Raw genomic sequence first — 16,499 nt, forward strand, 5'->3', positions numbered from 1 at the left:
AGCAGATGCTCTTTGAGTAAGCTCCAGTCCTCCCATGTTTGCACTAAACACATGAAGAGTTGGGTGGAGGGGCAAACCCAGCATGCAATGGACATTGGATATAGGGGTGTGCCTCTCCAGAAGCAATAAACCCTTGAGCGATCAGGCTGAAGGCCTGAAAAGTGCTTTTTGGTCTATTATATTCAGCCCATGTTCCCTCTATGAGCCTTCTTGTTGCAGTTTTCTGTTTAGTTATTACCTGTCTTGGGTTGTGATATCAAGCCAGCTTGTAGGGATGCAGAGCTGTCAGTATAAGATTATTCCAATGTACAGCTCCTGAAAAAATAAATGGCAAGAGCTGTAAACTGAAGAAAATTGTGATTTTATCATGCCTCCAGTACCCATTAAGCTCAACAGTTTCAGCCATTTGAAAACCTTATGTGTCGTTTCTGTAGCATGTAAGTGTTTTATTACCCATAATAAAAAACCCACCATTTAAAAGTGATCACTGTTATACCCATTCCAACACGGCTAAATCAACATTTCAGAAAATTTGCTTGCCTATTTTAAGCTGCCAGTTCCTAATAAGACTATGTGGCTTATGGGCTCTCTCCATGGACATTTGTTTGCATCACATTATCATTCCTCCCCTCCCCCTCCCCCAATAATGGGATCAGAGCAGCTGACCAATGCTTAAAACAACAATCTAAAATATAAATTGAGAGCAGTCAAAAATGCAACCTAAAAAGCAGTGGCTCGTGGAAATATAGAGTGATTTTTGCTGCTTACCTAAAACTGAAAATTGATGGGGACACATTGTGCCCATCTAGGGAGGTTGTGTCAATTTATAGAGGCCACAACCAAAAAGGTCCTATATCTGGTTCTATAGCACATATCATCTGCAGCTGGAAACAACTTATATTTGTCCCAAATTAGAGTCTCCCAAGAAGAGCATACTGAGTTCAGCATTAGCAAAGAATGCACCACTCCAAAAGTTGGAAACTTCTGTGCACATAGAGGAAAAATCTGTGCACAAAATTTCCTTAAACTAGAGGGAATAGATCAGCCCCTCCTCTTACAGACTTCCAGGTACGTATATGCCAAGTTGGATATCAAACTGCAGCAAGGATAAAGCAAAAGGAGGAAATATTCTAATATGCCTCTGTTAGCACAGTTCCTTCCTCCAATCAGTGATGGAGTTGTGAGTTGCTATGTCAGGAGAGCAAATTCTGTTTGGTATGAGTCACTTTCCCTCATGACATGTGCAGCCTGCTGCTTCACACAGTCAGATTCATGGCATGGATTTGATGCCAAGTCTTTTAAGGACATTTGATGAGCAAATATGTCTCGCTGCTGGAAAGCATTTCAAACCTGCCACGTTTATAATCACTAATGAGTATTTCACTGACTTCAAAAGTAAGGGCTGTAATATTGCCCAGGAGTTAATTCCTTATTTATTCAAAGCCCAATCATTAATATTTTATTGAATGATTGATTGATTGAATATTATATACCTCCCTATACCCAGACACCCCCAACTTTCCATAACATAAGAGTTAACAACAGCATTTTTATTACAAAGATACAAGTATTCTGTGTAGATCATATTTAAACAGAAGAAGTAATTATGTATTATGTTAACTTATGAACTTACCTATTACTGATGATTTTATGTGTTCTATTAATCTATTCATAATTAATTATTCCAATGGTTGCATATAAAATAGAACAGAAGTGAAATAATTTGTCCTGTGTCAATTGGACTCCACTGCTTCGGCATGTTCAGGGCAGCGTCTTTTCCATCCTGTTGGGACTATCAGTCGCTCTCTGATATTTCTCTAATACAGTGGTACCTCGCAAGACGAATGCCTCGTGCAACGAAAAACTCGCAAGGCGAAAGCGTTTTGCGATGTTTTCGGTGCTTCGCAAGATGAAGTTTTCTGTGGCCGCGCTTCGCAAGACGAAGTTTTTTGACGGTTTTTTTGTTTGTTTCTTTTGCCGCGGCAAACCGCGCTTCACAAGACGAAAATCTCACTAGACGAAGCGACTTGCGGAGCAAATTACTTTCATCTTGCGAGGCACCACTGTATATTATCTTTCCTCAAAAGCACAGCTCATAGGCAAGAGAACTTACTGTGAAATCTGACATAGGTCTTTCTGGAAGTAAAAACCACTTACTACCAAGTAAATGTGTACAGGTGTGTGGATAATGGACATTATATGATTTAGTCCCTATATGGCAGTAGACTTAAGTTTTTAGATGGGCCTTCTGCTCATTTGTCAATCTATCAGGAGTCCAGGTTCCCAGCTTGATAACACAGTAAGCGTAGTTAATTTAAAAAGTAGGATTTATTGCAAAAACAAACAGATAGCTCCGGACAGTTCTAACGCAGCCGCCGGCATTATCACTCAAGATGGCCCTTCTGAAGACTGCTTCCTATGTCTACAGAATATATTGACCTTTCGCAGCTTATGTCTTGTTTTACTTCCTGTCTAGCAACCCACCCATTCGCTGAACTCCGAGGACTTATTGGATCATCTCCCTACTCTTCCTTTTCCGAGAGACTCTCTCTGTGTTTATTCGCGCCTATTTGAGTTTCCAGAGAGCTTTGACTATGTTCTAGCCTACTCTCAGCTACGGCCTTATCAGCATGCCTTTCAAGGTTAGGAAGAGCTGAATTCTGCAGCTGCTGGCTCTCCCCTGCCTGCCTGACATCAAAGCCTCCCTGTTCCTGGCTGCTTTATGCAGTTGGCTGCAAACATTCACTTGGAGCTGGTTCATTCCTGACCCAATCCTACATGAGAGCAAGGTGAGCTGTGATGAGCACACTAAGCTCCCCTCCCCCTGCCTCACGGAGTCCGTCACCCTGCGAATTGTGATGGGTGAAGTGCAAAGCAGAGAGCTCCCTCTACTCACGGAGACTCTCATACCATTTTAAATCCTGACTTTGCAGGTTTCTAAATCACGTGAGGGACCTCCACAAGTAAACAAGGCTCTCTGCTTAAGACTTCACATTCCAAGAGTTGACGGGCAAGGAGAATAGTGGCATGGGGTGAATGTTAGTGCACTCATCGCCTCTCATTTGTACACATGAGCAGAACGCTAAAAATTTAGGGCTTTAGCTGCATCTAGATGGAGCCAAGAGATTCCTACTACTGATCTATTCTTCATGCAGCAATGCCATCCAATTCTTATCCAGCTTACTGAACGATGAGTTCTCTACATCAGCTAGGTGCATAATCTCCACTCCCGCTTATGGGTCGTTTTAAAGCCCACGCCCTCTGGCTTTCTGCTCCAGTTCATGCCCTGCAATGTTTGCCACCGCTGAAGAAGAAGATATAGTAAAAAGGTGTCTGGCTTACATATTCAATTTCAATTCAAAACTTTATTGCGGTCCAAAGACCCACAAAACCATTTCAAAACTAGATACAGTTAAAATGACCAGACAGACAGATGGAAGAAACCAATGCAGTCATTTTGTTTTATCTTGGGCATAATGATCTTTGTTTCTTATAACCTCCGAAAGAAACTTTGCCACAGGCCAGTGTAATATCATTTGACCCGTCTTCCAAAAGATATTTAATATGGGAGGCTTCGGATTTTCCCGGCAAATTTGCCAGTAAGGGTTTGATCAGTTGGACTCTTGCTTGCTCGTATTTCCCACAATGCAGTAGGATCTGCTTCATACAATCGACGTCCTGGGAACAGAAACAAAGCCTATTCTGGCAGGGGATGCCTCTCAGTCTGCCATTTGGAACTTCCGAGGGAAATACATGTTGCAGTTGTTTAAGACAATTGTCTTCTAAAACCAATGCTAGGCAAATATCGCAAAGATGCGACATGAGCCCAGCTTAGATTGAGAAAGACCTTTAGAAATAATATCACGAAGCAGATACTGACATGGGGGAAATGCTTCTGGTGACGGACACAAAGTGAGTGGAAGATTGAGCAACTGATCTAGCATGACAGCAGAGCAGAGAGCTGCCAGTCCTGTTTATATTTCTGTTCCTTACTGCACCACGACTGCACCAAGACCAAACCCCTAACTCTAATAGAGATATCATTTGTACAGGCAGATGAAACAAGGCGAGCTACTGGTTTTTATCATATGAAAACAAGCGTCTAACACATTGTCATCTTGTGGGTGGTGAGAGGTATAACAGACCAATGTCAAACTTCCCAAGTATAATCATCACACTGAGCCCGGTGAAATCTATCTGTTTTCCAGATCTCTTATATTTAGAACCGCTATTCACAACGCAAAGCTAGGCACACTGCCTTTAAAGTGAGTCCCAATGGGGCTTACTGTCAGGACAGTAGTTATAGTATTGCAGCCTTCCTTTAATATATATATATATATAACCGTAATAATCCAATGTATGCAAATTGAGTAGTTATACACAGTATATGTCTAGCTAAATATTTGATCTTGACCAGATGCCCAGCTTACATTTTCACTTGATGAATGAATAAGCAAAGGCAGGGAGCTCAAATGTGCTGCTTAGCATCCCATGGGAAATCTATGGCAAAGTCAGGATGATAACATACATTTCTAGTATTCTTCCTTAGCGACAAAATCATTATTCCTTTGCGTTAGACAGAAAGAAACAATTTCAGCTGGCCCTCATTCATTTCACTGGTGCAAGTAGCAACTACCAGAATAGTTCCCGTCTTAATGACTGCTAAACAAGATGCTATACTAATCACATCCTTTTCGAAAAATCTGCTGCCCAAAGTCACTTTGAATTTTGTAAATGGGTGAGTCATTAATGAATCACAGCTTCGCATCAAGGGAAACTTCTGGACTTGGTTCCACTTCCTTTCATCCCCTAGAAAACAAAAAAATCTGAAGGGGATGCAATAGAGAGATTTCCTTTGGAAACTTTCATTTGGGAACACATCTCCAGATGTCCCCTAGCTTGCAGCAATTATTAGCCGCCATAGCATGGAGTGTCACTTTTGAAGGCAAGAGAGGAGGAGGCCATTCTATACCCAAATATGATGCAGACAGATGAGTAGGCTATCTGTGAGGTGTTAACTGGGGTGATTCGTGGTCCTTTAGAGAAGGACCCCTGTAAGTTGAAAAACACATTTGGCAGACAACTGATCCGCCAACACAGATTCCTGTCAAACCACACCTCTAGGTAGCATATGCACCCTAGCAGCTCTCAGCCACGACTAAGCTATAATCATGTATTCTTTCTGTAAAAGTGTTGTTTCCTGTCATGGTAAAAAGCCCTATTCTACTAAGGAAAGATTCAAGCCTAGCATTTTGCATGACATACTGTTTTCTATATACAGTGGTACCATGGTTCTCAAACGCATGGGTACTCAAACAACTTGGAACCCAAACACTGCAAACACGGAAGCAAGTGTTCCAGTTTGCAACCCTTTTTGGAAGCTGAACGTGCTCCGTTTTGAGTGCCACACTTCCATTTTGAGTGTTACACTGAGGTCTGCCTGTTTTTGCTATTTATTTTGCGTTTCTGTTTTTGTGGCTCTTTTCTTTTTTTTGTGACTGTGTGGAACCCAGTTCAGCTACTGATTGATTGATTGTGTGACTGCAGTACATTGTTTATTGCGTTCATTTTATGGATCGATGGCCTCGGTAGATAGTAAAATTCATGTTACATTGCTGTTTTTGGGGTTGTTTTTAAAAGTCTGGAACAGATTAAGCCATTTTGCATTACTTTCTATGGGAAAGCGCACCTTGGTTTTGGAACACTTTGGTTTCGGAGCGGACTTCCGGAATGGATTAAGTTTGAGAACCAAGGTAAAGGATTTAAAAATTGTGCATAAAGGTCAGTTGCGCTTTAAGTTGTAAAACTCAGACACAGGTTTTTCCTGTCTTGTGTGCATTTACTTGAGTGTAAACCCCATTGAACTAAGGGGAACTGTTACAGTGCAATCTTATACACGTCTGTTCAGAATTAAGTGCTACTGAGTGAGATGAGGCTTACACCCAGTGCTTTTTTTGGGGGTGTACTCAAGCGTATGAAGTACCCACGCTTTCTTTTCTTAAAAAGTAGCACTGCTTATACCCACACAAGTGACTGCAAGACTGCAGGCTTCATCACAGACAACTAGGCAAAGTATTTTACAGGGTACCACATGGGAAATGAGCGACTAAATTGGAAACTATAAATAAAATAATGTTCACGTGGAATGAGCCACAAGAAGCTCTTCCACTGGATTTGAATTTTTGCTAATGAATATTTTCTGTTAGATACCTTGGCTACAGAACTAGGCTAATACCATCAAATTGGGAAGCATAACAACTAGACATTTAAAAAAAACCATAATGTTGTAAAGAATGTGTGCTGGGATCAACCTCATGGGCTGGAGAAAAAAATTGGGTCAGAAGTAACCGTATAAATGGAAGATCATAGAGCATACTAATGACTACTAGCTGCTGCCTAGTTTTGCTCTGAGGCTAATTCTCCAAAATTGACAGAGAAGGAAACCAGACTATGTATAAAGGAAAATGCAGCTAACAGCTTGCCCTGTATCCATCCAGATTTCCTTGGAAGTATCTGTTTTGTTCCATTTAAATACAGCAGGAACCTGAAATTGGCCATTACTTTCCAATGCACATGAGCCCTTAGCTAGAGATGGGGGAGACATCTGAATCAGTTTGCATTTAAAGGTGAATCTATCAAATTTGCACTTTCAGACGCAGCATGAGAAATGGCAAGAGCCGAGTTGCACCTCAAAGTGGCTGGCAAGAACGTGTTTGCTAAGAGTCTTGTGTACCCGTTCAGGAGCGCTTTAAACTAAATCTTGAGGGGGAGGGAGACAATATTGCAGTTGCCTTTTTAACTTTTTCATCTTAGACCAAATCCATTGAAATCGTGGCCACAATATTTTAGCCCTGTGCATCAATTCTCTCCTTGTGTGATAATAGCTTAGCTGATGCACAGGAAACTGATGTGGTGCTGCAGAAGCCTGGAAGAACAGGAAACTACAAGAAGCAAGCAGCCTGGACAGTGATTCACTTCCAAAAGGTGTCAGTTCTTACGCTTCCAGTCCCTCAAACTGTGAATATTAATATCTGCAACAAGCTCATACAGTACTCCTAATAGTGTATACATCGTTAGGCTTCTTTAACCCAATGTGCATCATGTTACCCATTCATCCACCATGGTCCTTTTGAAGCTCTCTGCAATCTGGTTTTAATTTTACCACAGTTGTGTACTGACCATAATATTCAAGTCAGTTCTCAGTTTGGTTCTTTGAAAGGAAGCCTGCCTCAGTCCAAATCACTGGTTGCCTGGTTCAGCTTGGGATACATCAAAATCTGCTCCACAAATAAGCAACACTCCATTTTCCCCCTTTCCCTTCATTGCTGAGGAATTTAAAAACACTTCCCCCCACCCTCTTTTGGCAAAAGTGGATGAAATTTGCAAGCATGGCAGGTCTTTCTGAGGAGATGAGTCTCCCCAAATTTCAGAAGGACCTCTGTAATGGTTTCCCCACAATGGCAGCCATTGCTGTGTCAGAGTGGTTAAAAATTAAATAACTTAATTAATCCCCCAATGTTTTGTAGATGGTTTGAAAATGAGAGAGGTATTTTCCTAGGTAAGAAACTTTGTAACTTTTTGCTAAATAGCTGCAACGGCTTTTGTACTATACAGCAAACAGCCTCACACTGTTTTTAAATCTCCAGAGGTGAGGTTCAGAACCTGGAACTGCGGTTTCTAGAAAGAAGTGTCTGTGAAGCAGGCTTAACTAATAGAAATCAAAGGCTTGGGCTGGAGAGTAATGTACATACTTATCTGTGAGAGCCATCCAGTATCTTCTTCATCCTAGAGAATAACACTCCTTGGACTGCTATGTCATCCATTTTGAAACGTGAAGGTGAATACTTAAGTGAATGGAGAAAAAACATTCTATTCTAATTGGATTTAAAAGCAAGATAACTGATCAGCAATTTTTCTTTGAATGAGAAACACAGCCAGTTAATCCATATCCTGTGATTCCTTCACCTTCTAATTTTATCTGCTGTTTACCAGGTTATCTAACAGATCAAATGCCGAAATGTTGGGCTGGCACTTATTCAGGCAACATAAGCAAGTTTTGCTGCAGACAAGGGGAAACACTTAGACAATGCTACGGTGAACAGCAGATGTCTGCAGTTTATTTTCCATTATTGGATTTTAATAGAATTTGCATGGGGTCTTATTTATGTTCAATATATCACATTAGGGACCTGAAGCTCACTGTGCAAACAGACCAACCACACCGCCTGCCTTGATATATGCTGAATTAAAACTAGGGAAAGTTTGGGAAAGTTTACTGTCCTTAGCAGTGAAAACAGCAGAGAAGCCCTTAAAAATAAGAAAGAATAGTTTGTCATTTCCTGCTAAGCAAACGTTCCCTCCAGATTCACGATCGTCTTGAATAGCTACACTAAATGAGGCATGGGAGAAGATATTGATAGTTGCAGTCAATCACTTTGGCTGTAGTCTTCAGATTGCTAACGGACAATACCACAACTCCTGAGAAAAGGAAGGCCGCGACTAGCATTCACCATCGTGGGATTATTGGCATATTTTATTTCCCTTTGTCATCACGTAATGCATCATTTTCATGGGAATCCAGTTAAAGTGAAGGGAACTGGTGGATTTGAAGAGGTGCTGCCCGTCATTTGTAGCCGCAAGTCCGTTGGTTCCGGATAATAATGAATGCATTTAAGAAATGACCTTACGCTGAGATCTAAATTAAATCATCAGAGTAGAGAAAGTGCTGCCATAAAACTTTACCAATACTTTCTGTGCTGTAAGTCAAACAGCAATATAACCATCTCTGAGTGGAAGCTAGTGAACATAGACGTCTGACTCTTAGCAAGTCAGGCAACTGGCCCATCCCACTGGCAAGCAGCTCACCAGGGTTTCAGACAGCGATATTTTCCTAGCCTTAACTGAAAATGACACACAGTGTAAATTAATGATGCATAGTCTTCTTCAGTAAAAGAATATTAAACTAGCTTCAGAGCATACATAGTTTCCATTGAGCACAGGCTTCATAGAGCATAGGCTCCACCACACACAGTGAGACACAGACACACATAGACACTGACTGAGTCTGCCTGCAAGCAGATACAATACTTCTACAATGGTACCTCGGTTTAAGTACACAATTGGTTCCAGAAGTCTGTACTTAACCGGAAGCGTACTTAACCGGAAGCGAACTTTCCCATTGAAAGTAATGGAAAGTGGATTAATCCGTTCCAGACGGGTCCGTGGAGTACTCAACCTAAAGCGTACTTAACCCAAAGTATGAGTGTCATTGGTTCTGGAAGTCCGTACTTAACCTGAAGCGTACTTAACCTGAAGCGAACTTTCCCATTGAAAGTAATGGAAAGTGGATAAATCCGTTCCAGACGGGTCCGCGGAGTACTTAAACTGAAAGTACTCGAACCGAAGCATACTTAAACCGAGGTATGACTGTACAGAGAATGAGTCATCCTCAGGATGAGTCACAGTGATTCAGCATGCTAAATGATTCTGCAGCTTTTCAGCATTTCACAACTTTTCTAGACTCCTTTACTGCTTCTGCTCTCGAATACCTTTGTCACATGACAGAAGATTCACACCAACTCATTCACATAACCATATTCCACTGACTGTGTATTAGAGCCTACTTGTTTATACAGTTTCAGGCTGGTTGCAAAAAAATAAAATAAAATATATAAATATAAATATAAAGCTACAGATCTGACACCATTTATGAGCTGTTCTTCATTAGACCAAAATGTGCCTATACAAATCTGTTTCCATATTTATAAATATGGTCTTTGTTATAAGTCCCTGAAACATTTTTGGATCATGCCAGGACCATTATTATATAGCATTAAGTGCATTTTAAATTTGTGGGTCTCTTTATAAAAATAAATAAAATACTGTATTAAGAATATTTAGATGGGATGAGCAAGATCAGTAGTTACAATAAATTATTGAACTTGCATTTCATTTAGAAGCATGCATTATCTTTAGGCCTTCCTTCAAAAGCTGAGCTCAGCCCTTTCTGACATTTTATTGTAGTGCCAATACATTTATATGGGCTGACAATGATATTTGCATGATTAGATTATCTTGGTTAAGAGCGAAGGCGCCTGTTTGCCCTCCAGAACTGGAGGACAACAATCTCTTCTAAATTCATCCTGCTCATTGTGTCAATAGCCTGTAGATTTTTTTATCTTCCCGCTTGGTGTAAATGTTGCTTTGTCATGTTTTGATTTCTAAAAGTTATTTGAACTTGAATTCTAAAGCTTCTGTAAAAGCAGCTGATTCCATCAATGCTATTCCAATTAATTTTTGTTTTTAAATTATCTTCAATGTTAAAGGATGTAATCCAACAACTTTTTCCATGTACCTCGTTTTGAGTCCGCCCCGTTTAGGGTTCATATCGTCCAACATCCGTGGAAAACCCGGAAGTACCGGAACGGGTTACTTCTGAGTTTGCCGCTCCTGCACGTGCAGAAGCACTACATTGCGCATGCGCAGAGTGGCACTTTGTCGAGCGTCCAGGGCTCTGGAGTGGATCCAGGACACAAAAGGACTGTATGTCTTTCTGGAGAACAGATGCCATTGTGACTAAACAGGAATGAGGTGATAAAAGCCCAGTTTTCACTCAGCACCCACGTGAAGTCAGATGGCAAAGACACACAGAGAATAAATCTGCAAAGATTAGCTTAGTGTAGTTCTTCCAATTTCCTTCCATTTATTAATGTTCCTTCTTTCATTTATACAAATTAAGTGCTACTGAGTGAGATGAGGCTTACACCCAGTGCTTTTTTGGGGGGTGTACTCAAGCGTATGAAGTACCCACGCTTTCTTTTCTTAAAAAGTAGCACTGCTTATACCCACACAAGTGACTGCAAGACTGCAGGCTTCATCACAGACAACTAGGCAAAGTATTTTACAGGGTACCACATGGGAAATGAGCGACTAAATTGGAAACTATAAATAAAATAATGTTCACGTGGAATGAGCCACAAGAAGCTCTTCCACTGGATTTGAATTTTTGCTAATGAATATTTTCTGTTAGATACCTTGGCTACAGAACTAGGCTAATACCATCAAATTGGGAAGCATAACAACTAGACATTTAAAAAAAACCATAATGTTGTAAAGAATGTGTGCTGGGATCAACCTCATGGGCTGGAGAAAAAAATTGGGTCAGAAGTAACCGTATAAATGGAAGATCATAGAGCATACTAATGACTACTAGCTGCTGCCTAGTTTTGCTCTGAGGCTAATTCTCCAAAATTGACAGAGAAGGAAACCAGACTATGTATAAAGGAAAATGCAGCTAACAGCTTGCCCTGTATCCATCCAGATTTCCTTGGAAGTATCTGTTTTGTTCCATTTAAATACAGCAGGAACCTGAAATTGGCCATTACTTTCCAATGCACATGAGCCCTTAGCTAGAGATGGGGGAGACATCTGAATCAGTTTGCATTTAAAGGTGAATCTATCAAATTTGCACTTTCAGACGCAGCATGAGAAATGGCAAGAGCCGAGTTGCACCTCAAAGTGGCTGGCAAGAACGTGTTTGCTAAGAGTCTTGTGTACCCGTTCAGGAGCGCTTTAAACTAAATCTTGAGGGGGAGGGAGACAATATTGCAGTTGCCTTTTTAACTTTTTCATCTTAGACCAAATCCATTGAAATCGTGGCCACAATATTTTAGCCCTGTGCATCAATTCTCTCCTTGTGTGATAATAGCTTAGCTGATGCACAGGAAACTGATGTGGTGCTGCAGAAGCCTGGAAGAACAGGAAACTACAAGAAGCAAGCAGCCTGGACAGTGATTCACTTCCAAAAGGTGTCAGTTCTTACGCTTCCAGTCCCTCAAACTGTGACACAAAAGGACTGTATGTCTTTCTGGAGAACAGATGCCATTGTGACTAAACAGGAATGAGGTGATAAAAGCCCAGTTTTCACTCAGCACCCACGTGAAGTCAGATGGCAAAGACACACAGAGAATAAATCTGCAAAGATTAGCTTAGTGTAGTTCTTCCAATTTCCTTCCATTTATTAATGTTCCTTCTTTCATTTATACAAATTAACAAAATGTGGAATTCTCCAACGTCATTAGCTATGGCGGTGACACAGAACGTCTGTGTTCAGCATATTCAGGGGACAGCATCAAAGTCAGGGGGGGGCATGAGGCGAGGAACCATCAGTAGGATGCTGGGAAAGTGCCAAAATATTTTATCTTGCCAAACACATTTTGGAATTAAAAAACTCCTTCACAGGGCCAACACTTAAAGTTGCCTATGTAAGAAGAATGGCATGTTGTACAGGAGCAATGGGGTGGAAATGGCCACAACTTTTTTTGGTTATAGTTAGGGCTGGGCAATATATATTGTCCAAAACCGGTTTGAAGTTAACATCATGATTAATTGTTTCATAGTATTTGAGCTGGCAATATATCGCGAATCACAATGTGTGCAAGGGCTAAACACTGCAATGTTATCAGCAGCTAAACCTCACAATATCACCAGCTAAATGTTGCAATCTACCACAATGTTTGAAATAAGGATGGAACAATACAGAGGCGAACAGGACAATATCCTGACAAATGCTACTACTTAAAGGTAAAGGTAAAGGTACCCCTGACCGTTAGGTCCAGTCGCGAACAACTCTGGGGTTACGGTGCTCATCTCACTCTATAGGTCAAAGGAGCTGACATTTGTCTGCAGACAGCTTCCGGGTCATGTGGCCAACATGACTAAGCCACTTCTGGTGAACCAGAGCAGCGCACGGAAATGCCGTTTACCTTCCCGCCGGAGCGGTACCTATTTATCTACTTGCACTTTGACATACTTTCAAACTGCAAGGTGGGCAGGAGCAGGGACCTAACAACGGGAGCTCACCCCCGTCGCGGGGATTCGAACCACCAACCTTCTGATCGGCAAACCCTAGCCTCTGTGGTTTAGACCAGAGCGCTACTTAGGGGTCTAGAATGGATAAATGACAATATTATCAATCACCACACACTCAGTTTCATCAGCAGGCAAGCCAAAATGCCAAAGTCCAACAGGAGTTTTAGCTTTGTTCTTGGCTACCAAATGGTGGTATTCAGGACAATCCAAAGTATGGTGGAACAAACAGTGGTGACTTGCGAGGCCTCGCAGTGGTGACAGGAGCTGGCGGCAGTAGCGGTGACAACCTGTGAGGCCTTGCGGCAGTGATAAAAGTGGTGGCAGCAGCAATTGTGGCCTGGAAGGGCTCACAGCAGCGATGGGAGGCAGTGGCAGTAGCAGTGGCGGCAATAGCGGCAGCCTGCGAGGCCTCACGGTGGCGGTGGTAGTAGCGACCAAATGTTACATTGCATTCACATGGGTGAACCAGCATAACGATCTAAAACTTTCTTCAGATGGCGCCTCCAGCCGACCCACAAGGACACCTTCAAGTGAGAATCGAATGCAAAGAAGCATTTTAGTTTAAAGCGTTGCAAATTTAAACAGGGAAAACAGGTGGAGAAAAACGGGACTCCACATCGCCATCTGGTGGCACAATGATATATCGCATATACAACGCATATAAGTCGCTTTTTCTTTACCAGTCTAGCTGCGTTCTATGTCTTATATGAAACAGCCATAGCTTCCTAGGAAATATATATATGGCCACAGTGGCAAATTCCAGGCAAAATCAATGCCTCCCTAGTGACGCTTATGATTTGTCATGTAGAGATAACATTTCCCTCCCCCCCCCTTTCTGTACATGCATGTGATCTTAATATTAATGTTTAATACTGAGTTGGCAGACTCACTGGTACCACAGTTTCATTAACTTTAAATTTATTATCTGTATCTAGTCTGTGTGAATCATTACACATTATTTCAGAAAGGAAGGAAGAAAAGCATGTTAAATTTGAATCTCTTTATGTAGAAGGGCCTCTAACACTGAAGATGAATGACACAATTTAACAACGCTATAATTTGATTCGTTTGAACTGAGATTTACAGTGCCTGGATGGTGTCTGCTGAGATGATAAATAAAAGCCATAAAGGAAATTATGACAAAAGCATGGGGAAAGGGCTCTAAGAATAACACACATTCTGCATGTATTAGGGAAATATTCAACATTAATTAGGTTTTGTTGGAATATATAGATATAGTGACCTTGATGGAAAAGCAACATTATTTACAGTGCATTCCTCTACATGTTCAGGAGTAAGCCCCATTGAAATGGATGGGACTCCTAGCATAGTTCCTTTTGGACTTCCGCCTTTCAGGCTATAAAGGATGCTGTTCAAAACAGATATTTTGCTCTTCCCTCAGTGACTAATAACAACTCTGACTGCCTTGTCTTGACATACGACATTACTTTTTCTGGGTTTATTTGTTTTTAATCCTTCAGGGTGGTTTTCCTGTAAAAGAAGAATCCTGAATTTAAATAATAATGTCGAATATCTACACTTCACATAATGCAACATGGTGTCTAGGCTTACAACCCAATTGCTATTATTATCCCTTGCAGCAGCAACCACACACACACACAAAAAAAAAAACTGAGGGAAAAAGAAGGAAGCTTTGCTATTACTACAACTAATAGGCAGCCTTGCTGCTAGAGAATTTTTCCTTCCCTGAGATAAATATGGTTAAAACGGTTCACCCATACCGTCCAACATTTCTCTGATGAAAACAGGGGTGTCCTGCCATACTGCCTCACATTTGAAAATCGTGTCCTCCCTCAAAGAGGACACATGTTGCGGTGTGACCTGGCAACCAAACCCTGTGTTGTGGGTGGGTACGATTGGATAGCCACAACACCCTATTGGTAGCTCCCTTGATGCTGGGTTGAATCAGGCCAATGGGATGCTAGCCAAACAGATCAATATATGCCCATGCACGTGACTCAGAGCTTCCTCTTTTGGTCAGTGCATCAGAACACCAGGAACATGTCGAAAGAGAGAGTGATCTACCTTCGACGTTTACGGTGATCTGTTTCCTTTATTCCCTTTATTTTCTCTGTTTTCTCCCTGAGGAAGGGACTCCAGGCACTGGAAGATCCTCCTCTGAAGCAGGGGCAGAGCAAGGGGGTGCGTTGGGGGCGGTCTACCCCGGGTGCCACCCTGGAGGGGGTGACACTCGGCGCCCCCCGTGACTCCCAAGCCGCTGAGCCCCACCACTTGGTAAAAAACCCTTGCTCCGCAGCTTGCTCACGGTTTGCCGTACGGAGGTACCGGGATCCTCTGCTTGCGGCGAGCAGAGGATCATGGTGCTGCAGCGACGGCAACCCGCTCGGTAGCTTGCATGCGCAGCGTCGCTACGTTGCAACGGCCCGCCCCCAGGTGCGCATAATAATAATAATAATAATAATAATAATAATAATAATTTGTTATTTATACGCCGCCCATCTGGCCGGGTCTCCCCAGCCACTCTGGGCGGCTTCCAACAGAAGAATAAAACACAATAATCTATTAAACATTAAAAGCCTCCCTGAACAGGGCTGCCTTCAGATGTCTTCTAAAAGTCTGGTAGTTGTTTTCCTCTTTGACATCTGTTGGGAGGGTGTTCCACAGGGCGGGCGCCACCACCGAGAAGGCCCTTTGCCTAGTTCCCTGCAACTTGGCTTCTCGCAACGAGGGAACCGCCAGAAGGCCCTCGGTGCTGGACCTCAGTGTCCGGGCAGAGTGATGGAGGTGGTTAGGTTTGCTGCTCTGGGTGCCGGAGTGGCTCCCTAGGCCGCTGCTCTGAAGATTGGATACTGAACACCTCCCTTGAAGGAGCAGATCATACCTGCAGGGAAGCAGAAGCAGAGACAGAAGCATGTGAGGAACTAGGCCGGGAAGAAGATCCACCACCCCCAACATGCTGTGCAAGTTGAGCCCCTGAACTCCCATGCCCTGGTGGTGCAAACTGCAAGCGGGGCAATCCGGTCTGGAAAGCCCACTGCATCATGGTGCCCATACTCCTGGGTCTACCCCTGGGACTGGCTGGCACTGGGATCCTAGACTGCTGGAATTGAGAGAATAAGGCACCAGAAGGATAAAAGCCTCACCTGATGTAATCAATAAAGTTGTAGCCTAAATTCTGCCAAAAACCAGACCAAAATTTGAGTCTTGTCTGAATTTATTTATAGGGGGAGGTTTAAATGTCTAAACACGCAAATAAGGACATCCCAACATTACTCTGATGAAAGATTCCATCAACAGTGCCTCCAAAAATTTTTACACATCACTTGGGAAGACAGGCGAACTAATGCCAGTGTACTGGAAGAAGCAAAGATCACTAGTGTTGAAGCAACGGTTCTTCAACATCAACTTTGTTGAACTGGTCAAGTTGTGCAGATGCCAAAGCAACTACTCTATTCCGAACTTAAAAATGGAAAGCGTAATGATGGTGGTCAGCAAAGAGTTTTAAAGACTGTCTCAAGGCAAATTTTAAAAAATGTAGTATAAACACCAACAATTGGGAAACGCTGGCCTGCGAGCACTCCAACTGGAGAATAGCCTTTAACAAAGGTGTAATGGGCTTTGAAGACACTCGAACTCAGGACGCAAGG

At 42.2% G+C, this 16,499-nt stretch overlaps 1 long non-coding RNA gene across 1 annotated transcript in view; it reads right to left on the reverse strand.

Moving 5' to 3' along the window:
• LOC148684218 (uncharacterized) overlaps positions 1 to 16,499 on the reverse strand; it is a 123,354-nt gene that overhangs the window by 3,404 nt on the left and 103,451 nt on the right. The window contains exon 2 of the long non-coding RNA XR_015946313.1: positions 239 to 315. This is a non-coding gene — a long non-coding RNA (uncharacterized LOC148684218). The remainder of the gene's footprint in view (positions 1 to 238; positions 316 to 16,499) is intronic.

Source organism: Zootoca vivipara, chromosome 11 (assembly GCF_965207765.1).
Source record: "Zootoca vivipara chromosome 11, rZooViv2.hap1.1, whole genome shotgun sequence".
In the NCBI taxonomy this organism is placed as follows: Eukaryota; Metazoa; Chordata; class Lepidosauria; order Squamata; family Lacertidae; genus Zootoca; species Zootoca vivipara.